Raw genomic sequence first — 19,091 nt, forward strand, 5'->3', positions numbered from 1 at the left:
TCTGTACTAAAAATACAAACTACTAAAAACTACAAAAAAAAAAATACCGGGCATGGTGGTGGGTGCTTGTAATTCCAGCTACTCAGGAGGCTGAGGCAGGAGAATCACTTGAACCTGGGAGGTGGAGGTTGCAGTGAGCTGAGATTACACCACGGCACTCCAGCCTGGGCAACAGAGTGAGACTCCATCTCAAAAAAAAAAAAAAAAATCTTAGCTAATGGACCACACAAAAACTGTTGGTGGGCTGGTCTCAGCTTCCCAAGCCCTAATTTGCTGACCCCTGCCTTAACACTTGTCTGGGATAAAGTGGGAACCTCTCTTGGCTCCTTCTTTCCCGTCTGGCTTCCCTTACTCCCTAACAGATTTTCCGCAGGAGCACGACTTGATAATTCACTTGCTCACAAATCCTCATCTCAGAGTCTGCTTCTGGGAAACGTGACCCACTAGACGGCCTGACGCTGCTGAACTCTTGCGCTGGAGCTTGATGGGAGGCAGCTGAGAGCAAGGCCAAGACCACCCCCTCCGAGTCCCTGGCAGACCTGGGAGCTGGAACCTGCTTGCCTGCAGGCTCCATGGAAAGTGGATGGATGGGCGTGGCTGGCCGAGACCTCAGTCTGCAGCCCAAACCAGAGGTGTTGTCATCAGAGGAATGTGGAGAGAGGCCCATAGTTAAGCTTCAGTTGGGAGATATGGTGTCTTTCCTGAGGGGACCTGTGTCTCTCAACTGGAGCAGCATGAGGCCAGGAGAGGGCTGCAGCCTCCTGGGCAGTCAGGCAAGAGCAGCTGTTCTCTCTCCCACCCATCCCCAGAGGGATGAGCATTGGGAAGGGGAGGGAAGGTTAACAAATCAGCCCTGCCCCAGGCCCCCACCAACTCCAGGACCCATGAACCTGGCCTCTGCTGGAGGAGGGGTGGACAGGGAGTGCTTTGAATCAAAAATGAGATTGAAGCTATAAAATGAACAGGACTGAGCCTTAAAAACCAGAATGAGATTGCTTTAATTAACTGAAATGACCACAAAATTATGGAATCCAACTGTGATGTCATTAAGGGAGCTGCTCCCCCATGGGAAGTGGGGGTGGGGCTGTGAGCGAGCCCAGCTGGTGGTGGGTACTGAGAAAAAAGAAAGCTTCCTGTGCACACCGCAATGCACAGATGAAGAAGGAAGAATGAAATGGAGCCCCAGTGCAAAGTGGCATGCAGACTTCTCTAAACTGGGCCAGTTAGTGGCTCCACTGACACCATTAGAAGTTGCAGGGAAGGACAGAGAGACGACGTGGGAAAATGGAGATGAATGATGAAGATCTGGAGAAAACAGATGTGGGAGGAAACAGATGCAGCCAGGACGATGAACTTCTCCTCGAAGCGGCCTGAAAAATGATGGTTTCTATGGGCTCCAAGAGGAGGGGTGTGATAGTGTGGCTTAGAAAGTTAGAGAAATTGAAATGAAGGGTGAAGTTCCATAGTCATCCATCACGCCGGCGCGGTGTGGGACCCCTGCCTCCCTACGCTGGTTTATTAATGATCCAGGACAGAGGGCCCAAGAGTGCCTTTGTTAAAGTCACAAATGATTCTGAGCTGGGAAGCCTTGGGCACCATGGTGGGGAGGACTGACAAATTAATACCCAAATTAGGAGGTTGAAAATATATGGGTAGCAAAGAAGAGGAACTTTCCCTGGGAAAAAGAAAACCCAGTAGATATTGAATGACTGACTCTGTGCCTACTTAAGAGAAGAAACTTCTCCTGGCTGAATTTGGTTCTTTAAAAAGTTTGTGTGGTTTTAAAAACTGTTACTAATTTTTTTCAAAAATTGATTTTTTCCCCCAAAAATCAATTAAGTGCTTTTTTCCCCCTCCTCTAAGTCAGTGTGCGTAGACACTTAACTCATCAAATACAGTACTGGAAAGGAGAGTTATTAACAATGACCTGGGTTCCAAGCCTTCATAAAATCATAGACTGGAACTAACCCATTTTAGATATGAGGGGCCTTGGGGATAATGAGCTTCCATTCTTCATTATACAGATGAGGCACAGAGACCATGAGCTTGAGTGGCAGTGCAGTCCCGGCCCTGTCAGACACTCCCACTGCTTGTCCAGTGTGCTGCTCCTCCTCCACCCCACATCATGCCACTCCGCACTTATTGGGAGCTCACTTTAAGGGAGGCCGTGGGGTAGTTCCTGGGGCACACGAAGGGGACACTGCTTGTGACATCAAATGTGTGTGTGTGTTTGTTTGTTTTTTTTAGACGGGGTCTCGCTCTGTCACCCAGGCTGGAGTGCAGTGGTGCAATCTCAGCTCACTGCAACCTCCACCTCCCGGGTTCGAGCAATTCTCCTGTCTCAGCCTCCTGAGTAGCTGGGATTACAGGTGTGGACCATCATGCCCGGCTAATTTTTGTGTTTTTAGTGGAGATGGGGTTTCACCATGTTGATCAGGCTGGTCTCAAACTCCTGACCTCGTGATCCACCCGCCTCGGCCTCCCAAAGTGCTGGGATAACAGATGTGAGCCACTGCCCCTGGCCCCTTGTTTTTTTCCCACACCAACTCTGGAATGCTCGAATATCAACTGCACATCCAACAATTCAATTCCAATCTGACGCTACCTCTGGAGTGAGCGCCAGCCCCACAGGTTAGGGGCTCAGTCCCAGAATACTTCCCCACTATGATGCCATGTGAGTTCCAGGGGCCACCAGTATTTCTTTCGTTTTTTTTTTTTTTTTTTTGAGACGGAGTCTCGCTCTGTGGCCCAGGCTGGAGTGTAGTGGCCGGATCTCAGCTCACTGCAAGCTCCGCCTCCCGGGTTTACGCCATTCTCCTGCCTCAGCCTCCGAGTAGCTGGGACTACAGGCGCCCACCACCACGCCCGGCTAGTTTTTTTTGTATTTTTAGTAGAGACGGGGTTTCACCGTGTTAGCCAGGATGGTCTCGATCTCCTGACCTCGTGATCCACCCGCCTCGGCCTCCCAAAGTGCTGGGATTACAGGCTTGAGCCACCGCGCCCGGCGGCCACCAGTATTTCTGACTGACCAGCTATACACTTGGGAGTTCCCACAACCCCCTTCTCAGGTTTGTTAATTTGCTAGAATAGCTCACAGAACTCAGGAAAACACGTCACTTTTGTTTGCTGGTTTATTGTAAAGGATTTAACTCAGGAACAGCCAAAAAGAAGAAATGCATAGGGTCATGGATGGGGGTGGGGTAACATGGCACTTCCGTGCCCTCTCTGGGTGCACTACCCTCCCAGCACCCTGATGAGAGGTGCTCACCACTCTGGAAGCTTTCCACCCTTCCAGCTCCTTGATGGGAGGTGCTCACCACCCTGGAAGCTCTCTAAACCCCATAGATGAGGGGCTTCATGGAGGTTCTTTACACAGGCATGATTGATGAAATCGTTGGCCAATGGGGATTGTACTTGGTCTCTAGTCCCTCCCATCTCCTTGGAGGCAGTTGGGGATGGGGTTGAAATTCTAACCCTTTAATCACATGGTTGGTTTTTCTGGCCACCAGCCCCCATCCTGAAGCTCTCTAGGGTATGCCTCCCTCTATAAGTCATCTCAGAATACAAAAATTCAAAGGGTTTTAGGGGTTCTGTGCCTAAACCAGGACAATAAGGTGCAGGGTGAGCTGAGCTGTGTCCCAAGAGGGGATGGGAAGAGGTGAGATGCAGGGAGTGGCACTGAAGCAGTGGTTTGGAAGACGGGAAGGACTCGTCACCCAGAAATGGAGGGAGGACATTTGTATTGCCGGGCAATGCCAGCAAGGCGGGTGTGGGGAAGGAAGAGAGGCAGGTGTGTCCAGAGCATCAGAGACCTGCATTCGCTGTGGCTGGAGTGTGGGTTCCGGGAAGAGGGGTAAGGGACTTGATGTTAGGGTGGTCTCTTGGGGTCTGGCCATGGGGAGCCTTGAATATTAGATTTTTCACACCCAGAGGGGGCCACTCGGGTTGTGAAAGTTGTCAATCAAAATGGAGTCACTTGTGTTGAAACCTTAACACTGGAGCAGGGCCAGACCATGAAGGAAGGGTTCTCATGCGCAAATGCCTGACAATGAGAACTATCACAAAAGGTTCTGTAAAAACCATAACCTTGCACAAAGGCCACTACAACCTTAAACACACTCAGAATACTTCTGCAGGGACATTTGCCCAGCAACTGCCTGTCCAATCTTGGACTGACACCACTCTTGTTCTTGACCCGTGTGGCCAAGGATAATTTTCTCAAAACGATTTATGTAACCCTCCTCGTTTCCCCCTTAAAAATCCTTGTCTTCCTTTACCTCCCTGAGTACACCCACGTAAATTCCCATCGCAATGTCCATTCCCAAATCAACATCACTTTCCCTTACAGCATCTTCCTCTTTGTGATTTGGGTTTGAAAAAGTGCTGGATGAAGGGACCAGCTTGATGTGAGCTAAGCTGTCAGATGGCTTGCCTGGCAGTGTCGTGTAGGGTGTCCTGAGGCTGGCAGAGCCTGAAGGGGTATAGAAGATACTGGAGCAAAGCACCCAGTGAATGGAATGATTGAAATATGGCACCCTCAGGATGTCTTCAGTTTACCGAGAACGTCTCCTCTGAGAAGTGCTTTCTTCTACCAATGGGGCCAGTGGGATAGTTTCTGAGATGAGTGAAGTATAGGGCCCCTGGGCAGCTGTTTCTGTGCTGTGCAGCACAGAACAATGACTAAAGAGCTGAAGAGGGTGGAGGGAGAGACAGACTTACAGAGAGGAACAGAGACCAGATGCCCAGCACCCCAGAAAAGGAGGAACCCAAGACAAGGCTGCCTGGGGTCCTGACCACTTCTCAGTTCTGGGTTCCAGATCCCAGGCTTATAAGGGGTTCCCTGGCTTTGGCTGGGTCTGTGCTGAAACTCGGCATCCTTATTTAGGATTTCTTTTGTGATGTTAGTTCACTTAAGACCGTGGTTTTTAAAAAGTTTTGGTCTCAGAAAAACTTTTACACTTTTAAATCTTGTGGAGGACCCCAAACAAACTTTGTTTTTGTGGATTATATTGATTGGCATGTCCTGAATTTAGAATTTAAAACTGAGAAATTTAAATAATATTTATTAATTCATTGAAAACTAACAATAAACCCATTTGCAAATCTCTTTCATGTCAAACCTCACAAAGGATGGCCAGATTCTTTTTTTTTTGAGATGGAGTCTCACTCTCTTGCGCAGGCTGGAGTACAGTGGCGCGATCTTGGCTTACTGCAAGCTCCGCCTCCCGGGTTCACGCCATTCTCCTGCCTCAGCCTCCCGAGTAGCTGGGACTACAGGCACCTGCCACCTCGCCCGGCTAAGTTTTTTGTATTTTTTTTTAGTAGAGACGGGGTTTCACCGTGTTAGCCAGGATGGTCTCGATCTCCTGACCTCGTGATCCGCCCATCTCGGCCTCCCAAAGTGCTGGGATTAGAGGCTTGAGCCACCGCGCCCGGCCAAGTATATACATTTTTAAAGAATTTTGCTGCATATTACAAAATTGCCCTTCATCAATTATGTATCATTAAGCTCCTGTGTTCACTTTTCTTTAAAACCTGAACTTTTGAAATTATTTCTGGAGAGACTGCCTCCCTGAGCTGGACATGCGTTCTTATGGGTCCTCGTATTCTTGCCGGCTTCTGTGCCCACCTCCATTCACCTTCTTGATTGTTTCTCTCAGTTTTTCACTGTCAAGTTATAACTCTAACTGGAAACGTGTGCAAGAATGTTCCCAGCTCACCAAAACCCCAACTCGCCTTTACTCTCCCTGGGTCTCACCGGCTGCAGACACTTCTCCACATGCCTCTGCCTCCTCCTCCTCCCCTCCTCCCCTTCCGTTTCTCTGACCCATGGCAGCTTGCTGGTGTGGTGGTGAGATGGAAAGTATGGCTGGCGGGGTGTGGGGGGATAGGGGAGTGGGGTATGACTTTAAAAGAAGGGTCGCAGGAGGAGCAGAAACAGCTTTGAGGCGATCTGAGGTGACAATCACCTGCTCAAATAGACATTTCTATACCTTTAAAGTCTTCGCCTTGGTGACTTTGACATCCTAGTCTTCCTTGGGTTGTAGCTTTAGAGCCCCATAAAAATGGTTGAGGGATGGCGCCACGAGAGAGGGAGGCAGATAACAGTTATTGAGCATGTGTTCGGTGCAGGGATGGCACTTGCCATCTCATCTAGTCCATTCAAAACCTTATGAGGTGGACATCGCTTTCTGATGAGGAAACCAAGGCACAGAGAGGGTGAACAAACCAGCTGGTCTAGGGGCCCCTGGTGTGCTTTGAAGCCCTCCCTGCCCCAGGGGTCTCTCCAGTCTGGGTTGGGTGGCTGCTCTGGGTGAAAAATGAGAGGTTTACCGGCGGGGGTGGTGAGGTGGAGTTAGGGGGAAGCAAAGCCAGCAAACAACTCAGTCTGCAAACCAAAGAGACAAAAGGAAATAACACACGATTACAGATTTCGTAAGCCCTTGAACTTTTCCTGAACTCTCCCCAAATTTCCTTTTAAAAATACTTTCAGGGCCGGGCGCGGTGGTTCAAGCCTGTAATCCCAGCACTTTGGGAGGCCGAGACGGGCGGATCATGAGGTCAGGAGATCGAGACCATCCTGGCTAACACGGTGAAACCCCGTCTCTACTAAAAAATACAAAAAACTAGCCGGGCGAGGTGGCGGGCGCCTGTAGTCCCAGCTACTCAGGAGGCTGAGGCAGGAGAATGGCGGGAACCCGGGAGGCGGAGCTTGCAGTGAGCTGAGATCCGGCCCCTGCACTCCAGCCCGGGCAACAGAGCGAGACTCCGTCTCAAAAAAAAAAAAAAAAAAAAAAATACTTTCAGGAGAGAAATTAAACAAAAATTTAGAATCTTTTTTTAAATTTTAGCCAAATAGGAAAAAAAAGAATGTTTCCTCTGGAGCCAGGAGGCATCATTGACAAGGTGTAGGAAGGAGCTCTCTTTAGAAGGGAATGTCTTCTGGCCCTGCGTTCTCACTCTGAGCCTGGAGGGGAGACCTGATTCAGGGGATTAAGCAGTCAAACGTGAGTCCTCGAGGCGCAGCTGGGAAGGAAGAGGAGGCCAGAATAAGTCTTACTTTCATTGGCCAAATCTCCAGTGATCTAATTATAGTGGGAAGATATATTGAATGCCAGACCAAAGGAAAAGGCACGAAGCCTGCCTGAGTGTCGGCAGCGTTGTTATCTGTGCTGCTGGGGTTTGCAGAGGACCTGGTTAGAACTGACTCCAGACTCTGCTTCAAATGCAGGGTTATTCTCATCTCAGCCATCCTGCAGCTCCTTTGGCTGAGTGTGTGCTTACAGGACTATGAGTGTGTGTGTCTTCCATGCGCTCATCTGAGGCGGCATTCCTCATTTCTGATATGGACAGGGTCTGTAACATCCAGCATAAAAACGAGAATGATCAAGGGAGGAGAGCCAAAAGCCTGTGATCTGAGTTCAGGTGGCAAGCATGAAGCTGCTTCAGTTTTAGAAGGTTGTGGCTGATGGGGGAAAAAATTGAGAATTATAAACTCACAAACATGAGTTTGTTCACCAGATCTGGGGGGTGAGACAGAGAGGGTCTCTATGAACCTAGAAAGAGCTGGAACTTTAGAATGAGGAAAAAAAAAAAGAGGTTCTTCACCTAATTGGGATGGATTTGTTAGGAATAAAAGCATAGAAGACAGATCCGTGGTTTTGTAGCTCTTCTTCCTGAACTTGGTGAAAGCAAACACCAATTATTTTAGTACTACTTGTGTCCAAGTGGGCCTGTTTTATTTCTCTCCATCCTGAAGCCTGGAGGTGGGTGAAGTGGACTCGGGTAGCTTGTAGCTAGTCTAAATGAGAGTGAGCTTCAAGGGGATCTATATGTCCTTCCCACTAGACTGGGAACTTGTCAAGTCAAGGACCATCACTTTTTTTTCATCTCTCTGTCTCAGTCCTTGGTATTCAGCACTTGCTGCAGAACAATGAACCAGAGGCCCTTCATTGTGTGGCTGACTGTTTCATTCTGGTTGCAGCAAAGAAGACTTGGGTAGGGAAGGAGGTAGAGATGCTCATCAACTCGCAGGGCGTGGCTGATGTCTTCAATGGCTTACGATAAAGGTGAGTGGCGAGTATAGACATAGCCTTCTGTGATAAGAGGCGCTGGTGCCCGCCCAGGGGACAGGCAGCACAGGAGTTCTATCTTCAGCTGTTTGTGATGAACTCAGGCTCAGCTGCGAGTGCTTAGTCAGCTGTCTCTGCAGCACTGCTGTTGCTACTTTATCAACAGCTGTATGCTACAAAGGAGGGCCTTCAAATTGAATTGCGGTGACCTGATGCTCCAGTTGTTGCAGGTGTGACTGGCTAGGGCTGGCATCATGGGTGGTAAAATAATTTACCAAGACAGTTGTACGTAAAAAAAAAAAAAAGGCAGGTTTATTAGAGACAGTATGAAAATATGTTACAAGAGTGCAATGGGCAGTACAGCAGAGAAGGGGCTGTCTGCCAAGAGGCAGGGGCTGGAAGGAAGTTTTATAAGTTCGTGCTGAGGGGGCTACATGTGGGAGGAGGTATTTGGGAAAAGAATGTTGTGCCAGTGGATCGTCTGTGATCAGCCATCTCCTATCTCTCAGAACAATTGTTCTCCCCTACCTGGGGGCCCTTTCTCGTTGTTGCATACGAATCAGAACTCCACACCAGTTACTGTTGCTGTGCAACAAAAATCCCAAACCTGGTGATGTAGAGCCATTGCTGCTTTATTATGCTCTCAGATTCTGCAGGTCGGGAGCTTAAAGAGAGCACTGCCAGGACTGCTTGACTTTGCTCCATGATGTCTTGCACCTCAACTGGGAAGACTCAAATGACTGGGGTCTGAAATCATCCAGAGGCTTCTTCACTTCTTTGACACATGGACTCTCTGAGCTGCTTGACTTCCTCATGGCACCAGGGTAGTTGGACTTTTTACATCTTTTTACAATTCCTTTTTAACAGAGGGGTTGTACTAGTCAGGGTTCTGCAGAGAAGCAGAACATATATATACACATACACTTATATGTCGCCTAAGGACATTTTGTTCAATGATGGACCATGTATGTGACAGTGGTCCCTTAAAGTTATAATGGAGCTGAAGAATTTCTATCGCCCAGTGATGCCATACCCATCATAACATCATAGCACAGCACATTACTCATGTGTTTGTGGAGGCACTGAAGTAAACGCTTACTGCACTGCCTGTCATATAAAAGTCTAGCAATACAATTATGCACAGAACATAATATTTGATAATGATAATAAATGACTATGTTACTGCTTTCTGTATTTACTATACTATGTTTTAAATTGCTATTTTACAGTGTACTCCTCCTACTTATAAAAAAAGTTAACTATAAAACAGCCTCAGGCAGGTCCCTCAGGAGGTATTCATAAGAAGGCATTGTTGGCTGGGCATGGTGGCTCATGCCTGTAATCCCAGCACTTTGGGAGGCCGAGGTGGGCAGATCACCTGAGGTCAGGAGTTCAAGACCAGCCTGACCTACATGGAGAAACCCCATCACTACTAAAAATACAAAAATAGCTGGGTGTGGTGGTGCATGCCTGTAATCCCAGCTACTGGGGAGGCTGAGGCAGGAGAATCGCTTGGACCCAGGAGGCAGAGGTTGTGGTGAGCTGAGATTGCGCCACTGCACTCCAGCCTGGGCAATAAGAGCAAAGCTCCATCTCAAAAAAAAAGAAGGCGTTGTTATCCTAGGAGATGACAGCTCCATGCATGCTATTGCTCTTGAAGACCTTCCAGTGGGACAGAATGTGGAGATGGAAGACAGTGATGTTGATGTTGAAGATCCTGACCCTGTGTAGGCCTGGGCTAATGTGTGTGTTTGTATCTTAGTGTTTAACAAAAAAGTTTAAGAAGTGAAAAAAAAATTTTTTTTAATAGAAAGAAGCTTATAGAATAAGGATATAAAGGCCAGGCGTGGTGGCTCACGCCTGTAATCCCAGCACTTTGGGAGGCTGAGGTGGGCGGATCACAAGGTCAGGAGATCGAGACCATCCTGGCTAACACAGTGAAATCCCGTCTCTATTAAAAATACAAAAAAAAAAAAAAAAATCAGCCAGGTGTGGTGGTGGGCACCTGTGGTCCCAGCTACTTGGGAGGCTGAGGCAGGAGAATGGCATGAACCTGGGAGGAGGCAGAGCTTGCAGTGAGCCGAGATTGCACCATTGCCCTCCAGCCTGGGTGACAGAGCGAAGCTCCATCTCAAAAAAAAAAAAAAAAAAAAAGAATAAGGATATAAAGAAAGAAAATATTTTTGTACAGGTGTAAATGTGTTTGTGTTTTAAGTTGTTATAAAAGAGTCAAATATCTAAAAAATTGAAAAGTTTACAAAGTGAAAAGTAACATTAAGCTAAGGTTAATTTATCATTTTAAAATAAATTTAGAGTAGCCTAAGTGTACAGTGTCCAGTCTATAGTAGTGGACAGTAGTGTCCTAGGCCTTCACATTCATTCATCACTCACTCATTGATTCACCCAGAGCAACTTCCAGTCCTACAAGATCCATTCATGGCAAGTGCCCTCTACAGGTGGACCACTTTTTATCTTTATACCATATTTTTTCTCTACATTTAGATTTTTTCTCTACATTTTCTACATTTAGATATGTTTAGAAACAGCAATACTTACCATTGTGTTATAGTTGCTTATGGTATTGGGTATACTAACGTGCTGTACAGGTTTGTAGCCTGGGAGTAATCAGCTAGGCCATCTTAGCCTAGGTGTGTAGTAAGCAATGCCATTCAGATTAAGTAAGCTCACCCTACGATGTTCACATGGTGACAAAATTGCCTAACGATGCATTTCTCAGAACACATCCCTGTCGTTAAGTGAAGCATGACTATATAAAAAAAATATTTATTTAAAGTATACTGATTATGAGGAATTTGGGATTTTGGAGGCTGAGAAGTCCCATGACCTGCTGTCAGAAAAGCTAACGGTGTAATTCATTCCAAATCTAAAGGCCTGAGAACCCGGGGAACCCAGATGTAACTCCCAGTCTGAAGGTCAGAGAAGGTGAGATGAGAGACTCTAGCTCATCAGTGAGGCAGAAAAAAAGGCTCACATTCCCAAATTCCTCCACCCTTGGTTCTATTCCGGCCCTGGAAGATGCTCATCTGCCTTGCGGAGGGCAGTCTACTTGACTGAGCCCAATGATTCAAACGCTCATCTCATGGAAATATCCACACAGATACACCCAGAAATAATGTTTATTCTAAGTCCTGACCGTCAGTCAAATTGACGCATAAAATTACCCACCATGAGAATGTTCCCAGTGAACAAGGTGAAAGTCAACTAGTGTCCTTTCCACTGTCCTCTCTTGGTCAATGCAGTCATATGTCTGCCCAGATTCATGGGAGGGACACAAACTCCATCTCTCAGTGGGAGAAGCGTTGAAAAAAAATTAGCCATGTTTTAAAACTGCGGACACTCCCCACCCCAACCAAATTTTGCTTTTCCATCTCAGGCAAACTTTTTCTTATCAACCAACTTTATTGAGGTAACATTTACATGCCATAAAATTCACTCATTCTAAGTGACTAATTCAATGAGTTCTAGTAACGTTCTGGAGTTGTGCAACCATTACTATAATCCAGCTTTGGAACTTTTTCATTCCTCCCAGTAAGATCCCTTGTGTCTATTTACAGCTAATCCTGTTCTCAGCCCCAGGTAACCACTAATTTACTTTATGTTGCTCTACATTTGCTTACTCTTTGCACACAGACCGTTTAAGGTAAAAGAAGCAGGGCTTGAACTTTTAAAAGAAGTCCCTCTGCTCTCACTCTTGCCACCACGCCTCCCTCGCCACCACCATCTGATTCCTTTCCTCTCCTTGGGGCTCAGTAATCCGGACTCTGGTGACCCATCTGGAAGGGAGTCCTAGGGCTCCCCATTTGTATAATAAGATGAGGCTGTCAATAACACCTATATGTCAGATGGCGAGGAGGACTCTGCGCATGAATGAAGGTAAAGTGCTTTGAGCAGGGCTTTGCACAGTAGACCTTTCAAAACAGGGAGCCCTCTACAGTATTAGCTATTTATGCCCATCAACATGAGAATGCTGGGGAGTGGGTATGAGAGTCAGCATTCTACAGAGAAGGAAACCAGAGCCCAGATGTCTCGGGGCTCATAAATGTTGGAGCAGGTTGGGCATGTAGCTCCTGACTCGGGAACATCTCAGGATGTTTCCTACGGAAACATAGGGTTTGGAAAAATTTCCGCTGCCTGGACACTCAGGTTCTTTGTATGCTTTAAGATATGTTTCTGAAGAAGTTTCATATATATATTAATTTATTTCAGACACCTCAGTATAAGGGCAGGAGCAAACTAAAGTTTTCACTGCCCTCCACAAACAGATACCAGGGGCAGCTGCTTCCTTTCCAATCAGAGTTAATGAACAAACACTCCTTAGAGGAATGGAAGCAGACTGTGGAGGGAGGGAGGGAGAGAAAGAGAGAGAGAGAATGGGGAGAAACAAAGGATATTGAGTTTGGTCTGGGAAACTGAATTTACCCCACCCCCTCTTAGCTGGCAACTGAGTTCCTGTACCAGACTTGCCAGTGATTAGTATTACTTAACCTCACGTAGCTTCAGCTATCCTATTTCCAGAGTGGGGATTATGAGGATTAGAGGTAAAGCATAAAAGCGCTTAATATTTGGTAAATGCAAGATACATTGTAGCTAGCATGGTAGTCACCATTACCGTTGTCACCGTCACCACCACACCACTTCATCCATCATCATCACCATCATCATCGTCATCACCATTAGTATTTTTACCATTCAAGTTTTTATAAAACGTGCTCTTCATCAGCCAGTGGGAGAGGTGATTGCTTTTTGTGTCACCCTTACCTGCACCTGCATCATTTCTTCTCCTTTCCTGTGGTTATTAAAGATGAACTATCTGTGCTTTGAGTGAGGACCATCCCTACATGCACCGTAGCTCACATCCCCTCCTTCCTACCAATGTGGTACGCAGAACAAATGGCCCCCAGAGATGTCCACATCCCAGTCCCCAGAACCTGTGAATATGTTACTTTACATGGAAAAGGGGACTTTGCAAATGTGATTGAAAACTTTCAGATGGGGAGTTATTCTGGATAATCACAAGAGTCCTTAAAAGATGGAAGAGGGAAGCAGAAGTTCAGAGTCAGAGAAAGATTTGAAGATGCTGTGCTCCTGGACTTGAAGATGGAAGAAGAAATGAAGTTGGCCTTCAGAAGCTGGGAAAGGTGAGAAACACATTCTCCCCTAGAGCCTCTAGAAGGAACACAGCCCGGTCAGTATCTTAGTTTCAGCCTCGGAAGACCCATCTTGGACTTTTGACTTCTGGAAACATAAGGGTATAAATTTATGTTGTTTTAAGGTTCAATTTGTGGTGACTCATTCCAGCAGCAATAGGAAACTCATGACCCAACAACTTTGCCCCAACAGTTCCCCTTCTGTCCTAGACCACATCTGTCTGGACACCCTCACTGTGCAAAGTTGCCTAGTAAAGAGAACGTCCTGTGAGCCCACATCCCTCTTTGGATTCCCACCGCCTCCATTCCTCTCTTGAATGCACCTGCATCATGAGCTTGTCCTTACACTCCACTGGGACTGTTCTTGTCAGGTGGCCTTTATGGGTCGGTTCTGAGTCTTCACCTTACCTGGCCTATCAACTGCTTTTGCACAGTGCCTCACTCCTCAGATTCTTTCCTCACTTGGTTTCCGGCGGTTTCTCTCTCAGCTGTCTCCTATACCCCTGCCAGCTCCTTCTCAGTTGTCATTGCTGATTCTTGTCCATCTTTCTAACTTCTAAATGCTGAAGGTCCCCAGATCCAGCTTCTGATCACTTCTTTTCTGTATTGGCATTTATTCCCTAGTGGTCTTATTGGGCCTCATGGTTTCAAAGACCATTCAAAGGCTAGAGACTGCCCAATCTGGACCTGCAACCAGTGATCTCTTTTGAATGCATATTCTCACAGCAGCTACCTGCTCCATGTCTCTACCTTGACCCCTAACAGGCTTCCTAGAGATGAAATGTCCTAAATCCAACTCCCGATTTCTAACACTCAGTCCCAGTCCTGCCCCTCCTTCCAGAAAATAGCATCTCTATGTTTCTATTTGGTGAGGCCCCACATTTTAGAGTCATCCTTAATTTTTCTTTCTGCTCACCATCCCTCATGATCCATTAGCAAATAGTATCAGATCTACCTCTCAGCACATACCCAGAATTTGACCATTTTTAACCATGGACACTACTCCTGAAGATATGATGGTCTGAACTCCCTTCTGCTCTCCCTAGTTCTTCCTAACTGGTGTTGTGACCTCTATTCTTGTCCTCTGACAGTCTAATTCTGAATCTAGCAGCGGATGGACTCTTTTATGATGCAAGTCATAGCATGTCACTCTTCCACTTAAAACCTTCCGATGGTCCTACTTTTACCTTAATCCCACTTAAGGTAAAAGTCAAAGTCCTTGGGACAGTGTGGTTGTCCCAGAGCTGTGCATCAGGTCTCCCTTCAACAGCACCTGCTGTGACGAGGGTGGTTGGTAGACGGCCCCAGCACTGCACCTTCATTTGCTGGGGTGTTCCTGCTGGGTCCACTCTGCCGGCTGCTGCTGCCAATCACTCGGCACGGTGAGGGTACTGAGCCAGCCAGGCCATTTCTGTTTGCAATGGGACTTGTCCACGGGGAGATCTCTGCACAAGGGTCCCCATCACTCTGCTTGAGACGTTCTCTGGGTTGTACTGCTGCCGTGCCTCTTCCTCCACAGCCCTCCTTCCTTCCCCTTTTCCTTCCAGAGGTGTCAGACTGGCAGTACTGTGGTCTGAAAGCACTCCCTTCACGTCTCTGCTCACATGCCTCCTTGTCTGAGAAATTCCCTGACTACTCTGGGAACTAGCAGTGCTACCCCTCTTTTTCCTCTCCCTTGGGCCTGGTTTATGTTTTCTCATATTGCTTATCACCAGCTGATGTAGTCCTATCTGCTTGATTATAATTGCCTGTCTCCCCCAGGAGGGCGCATGCCCCATGGGACGGTCTGTTTGTCTGTTTTGTTCATTGCAGCATTCTCAGCACTAAAACAGTGCCAGGCACTCAGGTGACAGCCTAACATATACTTGTCCAATAAATGGACAAATTGAATGATAGACTCTTGGATTTTATTCTAGCTGATATCTAGGGAAAATTATCTTGAGACCAGAGTGCAGGTCAGTTGGACCTTACCTAAAGATCTTTCTCTCTCTCTTTTTTAGTAGCAACTTTATTGAGATATAATTCTCATGCCATACCAATTCATACATTTAAATCACTCAGTTCAATGGTTTTTAGTAGATTCTCGGAGTGTGCAACTATCACCATAGTCCATTTTTGAATATCATCTCCTAGCCCTCCCCTCACTACCTAGTCTGAGGCAATCCTAAATCAATGGAATCCCTGTGTCTATGATTTGCCTGTTCTGGATATTTTATATAAGTGGAATCATATAATATATGGCCTTTTCTGACTGGTTTCTTTCACTTAGAATAGTGTTTTCAAGCTTCATCCATGTTGTAGCATGTGTCAGAACTTCATTCATTTTTATGGTTAAATACTGTTCCACTCTGTGGTTAAGCCATATTTTTGCTTGTCCATTCATGAGACGATGGGCGTTTGGGTGGTTTCCACTTTTTGGCTAATATGGATAATGCTGCTATGAACATTCAGTTACAGGTTTTTGTGTGAACACTTCTTTTCATTTCCTTTGGTGATATACCTAGGAGTGGAACTGCCGGGTCATAAGGTAACCATATATTTAACTTTCAGCGGAACTGTCAGACTGTTTTTCACAGTGGCTGCACCATTCTAATAATCCCTTGTGACTTGAATGATCCTTAAATTCTACCCTTGACTACCTATATGATTTTAAAAATTAATATAATTTAGAGCAGTCCCCAGTGTTCCTCTTAGATATAGGACTTTAAAAATGGAATTTAATCAAAGAAATTGAATGGCTTGCCGCTCAGTGCTGGCACTCAGTGCTCTGGAATTCATTCGGCAGCCAGATGTATGGAATCTATAATATGTTAATTGGGAAGGCAGAGTGGTGCTCTCACCAGGGAAGGCCTTTCAATTTCAGCAGCATTTACTTATTGGTTGTGAAAACTCCAGGGCAAGAGGGGGTGACTTTCCCAGAGGCTTTCCTGTAGTCTTTAATGCTGTCTAGTTTTGAAAATGGGCCCAGGATGTTCCGAGAGGGCCAAATTCAAAGTGGGGATGGTGGTCGCACCTTGGCTTTGTGCAGGGAACTCCAGTGCGAATGCCCTTTGGTATGAAGACACTGCACAGCAATGTCCAAGTGACTGTAAAGTTAGGCTTCTCCCCAGTGCGGACACAGTCTGCTGGAAGGAGTGCAGCTGTGAACTCAGAGACACATGCAAATGTAAGTCTCACTCTGCTGGAAGGGCCCCAAGAGCTCAGTCTCCAAAGGCCATAACAGGGCCAGGGAAGGACGCTGTGTGGCCTAATTTATTGATTCAAATGTACTATGCAATAAAATGACACAACCAACAGATGATCACATTTGCCATAAACCTGAGAACACCTCAAAACAAGAGTGAAAGGTGAAAATGCCCCTTTGTATTCCTCCTACAGCTTCTCTGCCCTCACCAGCCCCCAACCGCCTGCCCTGCTGCCATCACCCTTAGCAGAGGAGTGGGCATCCTGCCACCTCTTCTGAAACATCCTCAGCTGAAGGTTATTTTTTGTCCCCAGTGTCTGAAGGGGTGTGCCTGTCATCTCTTACCTGAAGGACCCCTTATTGCTACTAACTAAAGTATTCCAAGTTCAGAGAACGATACAAAATATTTCCTAACGTTCCCTACGGGGTGTCTTTTAGCCCAGCCAAATGGGAGGAGTGTTCTTAAGTCTCACTATGCTTTTTCCTTCCTTGTCTACTCTTCAGTCAGGCTCCTGTCCATCTGCCACAGACTCTAGGGCAAGGCTGGAAGACACGTTCCCGCTCCCATCCTTGGATGGTCATCACAGGTCGTGTCCTGTACATCCTTTGGGGAAAAGCACCTACATGCTAGGCAATGTCTCCTGCTCTACTCATTGCCTTTAGTGTGCTACTGAACTAAAAGCCCCTTCCCATTAGGGGTGAGGATGGGATTGAGCAAAGGGGATGGAAGGGAGTGAATTCTGTTCTGTGTCACACATATGTATATGCACAGACACGCACGCAGATGTTTGTATAGTTTTTTGTTTTACATAAATGCAATTATGCTTTGAGAATTGTTTTGCAACTAGCTTCCCCCCACCGCCCCACAATATTATGTCTTGGAGACTGTATGTTAGTACTCATTCTTTTTAAGCATTGCCTGGTTGTCCATAGCGTGGGTGTCCATATTTTATGTAACCAGTGTGTTGAGTAAGCGTGACTAGAGGGCTATAATCAGAATACAACTTCATTTTACTTCCCACTGTCTCTTAGAGTTTCTCTCCATGTCTTAGATAAAAATTCAGGTGGTCCCATGACTAGGCTATTTATTTGTAGGTCTTTTTAAGCAGCAGAACAATATTTCTCCCCACCCCCCAAGTTTATTGCAGTATAACTGACAAATAAAAATCATATATATTTAGGGTGTACAATGTGATGTTTTCACATATGTATACATTGTGAAATGATTAAATCAAGCTAAGTGACATATCTATCACCTCACATGCTTATCATTGTTTTGGGTGAGAATGCTTACAATCTACTCTTAGCAATTTTGAAGTGTACAATACGGTATTGTCAGCTATAATCCTCATTCTGTATATTAGATCTCTAGAACTTCACTTACAGCTAAAAGTTTGTACCTCTGACTGATGTCACCCCATCGGTGACCCCTAAGCCCTAAGCAACCAGCATTCTACTCTCTGCTTCAATGAGTTCAATTTTTTTAGGCTCCACATGTAAGTTAGATCATGCAGTATTGGTCTTTCTGGGTCTGGCTTATTTCACTTAGCATAATGTCCTCCAGGTTCATCCATATATATTTTTTTGTTTCTGAGATGGAGTCTTGCTCTGTCACCCGGGCTGGAGTACAGTGACGCAATCTCGGCTCACTGCAACCTCCGCCTCCCAGGTTCAAGTGATTCTCCTACCTCAGCCTCCTGAGTAGCTGGGATTACAGACACCTGCCACCACACCCAGGTAATTTTTGTATTTTTAGTAGAGATGGGGTTTTGCCATGTTGGCCAGGCTGGTCTCGAACTTCTGACCTCAGGTGATCCACTCACCTCAGCCTCCCAAAGTGCTGGGATTACGGGCATGAGCCACTGCGCCTGGCCGGTTCATCCATATTATTGTAAATGATAGGATTTTCCACTTGTTTAGGTGGAAGAATATTCTATTGTATGAATAACCATTTTCTTTATCCATTCATCCATTGCTGCACACTTAGTTTGCTTCCTTTGCTGTTGTGACTAATGCTGAAATAAACATGGGAGTGCAAGTATCTCTTCAAGATATTGATTTTGTTTCTTTTATATACATACCCAGAAGTAGGATTGACAGATCTTACAGTGGTTATATTTTTAACTTTTTGGGGAACCTCCATACTGCTTTTCATAATGGCTGCGCCAATTTACACTCCCATCAACAGTGTTCCAGGGTTCCCTTTTCTTAACACCCTTTCCAACACTTGTTATAGCAAAACAGTCTTGATTCAGAAATTAGAATGCGTCATCCAATATATTAACTTTTTCATCCTGTCTCCTGCACCTGCCAGGCTGTGGCGTGTGTGTGGTTGGGCCACCAGCCTTTGGAAAGGAAGTGTTAGCGGAGTGGTCACTTTCTTCTTTCTTTCTTGTTACCTCATCCAGGGTTAAACATGGGAAGGGTAGAGGAGAAAGGGAGCATAAAGTTCCACGTCGACTGATCCCGTCTCAAGATGACTCTGAGTCCACTTGAAGGGGCTCCTCCGACTTCAGCTCCTCTGATGCGGCAGGGTGTTGGGCATCTCTGACTGCCGCTGTCCCTGGGGCCCTTGTGTCCCACAGTCCTCTCCACAGTCCTGGCTTGTTAGAGACCCTCCACCCTTTCAGGTGACCCTTCAGGCTGGCTCTCTCTTGAATGGCCCAC

The sequence above is a fragment of the Trachypithecus francoisi genome, unplaced genomic scaffold (genome assembly GCF_009764315.1).
Source record: "Trachypithecus francoisi isolate TF-2019V2 unplaced genomic scaffold, Tfra_2.0 Lachesis_group13, whole genome shotgun sequence".
Lineage (NCBI taxonomy): Eukaryota > Metazoa > Chordata > Mammalia > Primates > Cercopithecidae > Trachypithecus > Trachypithecus francoisi.